Raw genomic sequence first — 3,783 nt, 5'->3', positions numbered from 1 at the left:
ATGATGAGAATAGATAAAGTGAAAGGTAGTGCGTGTCTGCTTTACATCTCTGTAATTTACTCACAACAAACACATGAAACAAACCAGCAAACAAAACTACGTGTAACCTAAAATGTCTATATTACTATTCAAACATTTATCAAGTGAGAACTGAACATCCAAATGTGTTCAAAAACGATATCAAAGAAACTCTGTGTGATATTTCACTTTGGTGGTAGGAAACGGAAAGAAATTTTAATTCCAATATTAAGCTTTTACGTCCGGTTTCTGCCCGGTTCGTCAACTAATACGAGTGAGTTGCACTCACGTTGCTATGATAAAAAGGAGAGACCGACTGAGAGGAAAGGTCATATATGGAGGAGAAGACGGACCGGAGACGATATTGAATGCATTCAGTTTACCGCCTAATAGCCTTTATTTGCGGGTGGTTGGATGGGAGCATGACCCTTGAATCATATACCTATGATGTTCGCATGGGTGTACGATCCGATAGTGATGTCGTTTCTTCTTCTCTTTACTAGCCTATCCTGCTTCTTTGGTTTGTGATTGTATTTTTGACAGGGGATATTTTTTTTTCTGTAAATCTTCTGCCTGTTTGTTCTTCGTTATTTATAATTTAGGTTATGATTTTGATTTACAACAAACAAACATTTGTACTATTTTTTGTTAGATTGCTTGTTTTTTTGTTTCAGCGGTCTCTCATATAACCTCAATTGTGTTGGAAGAGACCTAAAGCAACAAACAAACATTTGTACTATTTTTGTTAGATTGCTTGTTTTTTTGTTTCAGCGGTCTCTCATATAACCTCAATTGTGTTGGAAGAGACCTAAAGCAACAAACAAACAAAAAAATAGCCTTTATTTTCTCCGCAAATATTGCCGGTCTTCCACTAGTGTATTAAAATAGATATTAAAAACGTTTGCCACTAAATCAACATTTGTAATTCAGACGCCAATTGTTCCAATTACGAAACCCAGTTGTTCTAATTCGGACACCCGCTTATTCCTATTCAGACACAAGCTTGTTGGAATTCAAAAATGACTTTGTCGATTTGTTCTTTTTTTGTCGTCGTTGTTGTATTTGTTATCAATTTAAATTCTAACATTTTTACAACTCTTTTTATGACGAGTTTAAATATGTATAAGCATCATAATAATGCGTGTTAAATTAAATGGCCCGTCTGCGGGAATGTGTCGTGAGGTCCCCCAAGTTTGAGAGTTATTTGTTGCGACGAGGGTCATTCAAATCGATCGATATTTGAAGGACAATTTTTCTGACAGAACTATTAACTGGTCAAAACGATTTTTTGTTTATAATAGTTTATAGTTATTCTAATCATCTCGAAAAGTATTTTAGCTTGACTTCCTTTTTATCTTCTTCCAATTTTCAGATGCAAAATGGAGCTGGACACGGTGAAACATCATTCAATTCCTGACTAGGATTGTGACATGTTTGATTTGTGTGGTCCTGCCTAATAAACCTGATTTAAAATATTCTGACGTTTGTTTATGTTTTCCGTTTTGTGATTGTTGTTTTAAGTTATTTATTTTTTCTTTTTTTTTGGGAGGGGGGGGGGGGTTGAGGAGAGGGGTTTGTGTCTTCATCTTTAATGTCTTGTCTACAATATTTTCCGGGTGCTAAATTAGTGAAATATATATCATCCATCGTGGCTTGTGCTCTTGAGCACGTTGCCGGTCAGCTGTCTCCACGAATCATGATCCTCTGCGGTGCGCATGAAATCTGCGTTGCTTTTTAAGTCACATTTGGCCATTCTTAGGTTATTTAGATAAGTCATTCATTATCTTCCTCTAGCTCTCTTCCCTTCGATCATCCCAGATGTTACCAACGTTTCTATTCCGTCTCTACTCCACACATGTCCCAGAAAGCGTAACTGCCTCTTTCTGATGTTATCGATCAGTATTCTTCCATTTCTCACCTTTTCCAACACGTCCTTGTTCGTATACCTGTCTGTCCATGATACCCTCAACATTCTTCTATACACCCACATCTCAAATTCCCCTAACCTCCTCGTACATTTTTTGTCAAGCGTCCACGTTTCACACCCGTATAAAAGGGTACTTATAAAAAATGTTTCTATTACTTTCATTCTGGTCTTCAAGTTTAGGTTGGTTGTTTGACACAACTGGTCGCATTTTATGGAACACGTTTTTTTTTTGACACAACTGGTCGCATTTTATGGAACACGTTTTTTTTTTTGACACAACTGGTCGCATTTTATGGAACACGTTTTTTTTTTTTTGACACAACTGGTCGCATTTTATGGAACACGTTGTTTTTTTGACACAACTGGTCGCATTTTATGGAACACGTTTTTTTTTGACACAACTGGTCGCATTTTATGGAACACGTTTTTTTTTGACACAACTGGTCGCATTTTATGGAACACGTTTTTTTTTTGACACAACTGGTCGCATTTTATGGAACACGTTGTTTTTTTGACACAACTGGTCGCATTTTATGGAACACGTTTTTTTTTTGACACAACTGGTCGCATTTTATGGAACACGTTTTTTTTTTGACACAACTGGTCGCATTTTATGGAACACGTTTTTTTTTTGACACATCTGGTCGCATTTTATGGAACACGTTTTTTTTTGACACAACTGGTCGCATTTTATGGAACACGTTTTTTTTTTTGACACAACTGGTCGCATTTTATGGAACACGTTTTTTTTTTGACACAACTGGTCGCATTTTATGGAACACGTTTTTTTTTTGACACAACTGGTCGCATTTTATGGAACACGTTTTTTTTTTGACACAACTGGTCGCATTTTATGGAACACGTTTTTTTTTGACACAACTGGTCGCATTTTATGGAACACGTTTTTTTTTTGCTAATGCTATTCTTTGTTTTATATCCTTTATGTCACGTGCGTCATGGGTGATGATAGTGCCTAAATATTTAAATTTCTTTACTTGTTTGATGGTCTCTCCTTTGCTTGACAAGTGGAAGGTCGCGTTGTTGTCATTCTTTGAGACCACCATGTATTCGGTTTTCTTAATATTTAGTTTCAGGCCCATCTCTTCACTTTTGCAAACCACTATATCTAAAATTTTCTGCACGTGTTCTGGAGAGTAGGCCGTCAGAGTACCATCGTCTGCGTATCTTATGCTATTCGTATTCTGCCCTCCAACGACGACGCCTTTCATATCTTCAATTTCTTTGAATATTATTTCACTATAAATGTTAAAAAGGTCCTGTGATAAGACGCATCCTTGTCTTACTCCCTTCTCGATGTTAAAGAAGTCCGATGTTTCATTATCCACTTTGACACACGCTGTTTGATTCCAATATAAGTTTTTCACAAGTCGAAGATCTTTACTGTCTATACCGATCTTTTCTAACATTTTGAAGAGCGTTTCGTGTTGTACTGAATCAAAAGCTTTGGAATAATCAATGAAGCATAGATAAAATGATTTTTGTTTTTCGATTGACCGTTGCATTAATGTTTTCAATGTAAAGATTGCATTTACCGTACCCTTTTCTTTAACAAAACCAAACTGCTCGTCACTCATCGCTGGAGAGATCTTGCTACTCATTCTTCTCATAAGTATTCTTAACATAATTGTTGTGGCCTGGCTCATTATGCTGATTGTTCTGTGTTGATCACAGTCAATAGTACCTTGTTTTTTTGGGTATCGTAATGAATACCGATTTTCTTAAGACATTAGGCAATTCAGCCTTTTTATATACGACATTAAAGGCTTTTGTGAGAAGGTCTAATACCAGATGGTTGAGGGCGTCAATCAATTCCATTG

The 3,783-nt window shown here is 36.4% G+C and overlaps 1 long non-coding RNA gene across 1 annotated transcript in view; it reads left to right on the top strand.

Annotated features, from left to right (window-relative positions):
* LOC144962297 (uncharacterized) overlaps positions 1-1,496 on the top strand; it is an 11,435-nt gene extending 9,939 nt beyond the window's left edge. The window contains exon 2 of the long non-coding RNA XR_013643430.1: positions 1,391-1,496. This is a non-coding gene — a long non-coding RNA (uncharacterized LOC144962297). The remainder of the gene's footprint in view (positions 1-1,390) is intronic.
* Positions 1,497-3,783: the final 2,287 nt, after the last annotated feature.

This window comes from Berghia stephanieae, unplaced genomic scaffold, assembly GCF_034508935.2.
Source record: "Berghia stephanieae isolate SIO BIC M18660-M18661 unplaced genomic scaffold, UCSD_Bste_1.3 scaffold8, whole genome shotgun sequence".
NCBI classification, from domain to species: domain Eukaryota; kingdom Metazoa; phylum Mollusca; class Gastropoda; order Nudibranchia; family Aeolidiidae; genus Berghia; species Berghia stephanieae.
This window is presented reverse-complemented; position numbering and strand designations above follow the sequence as displayed.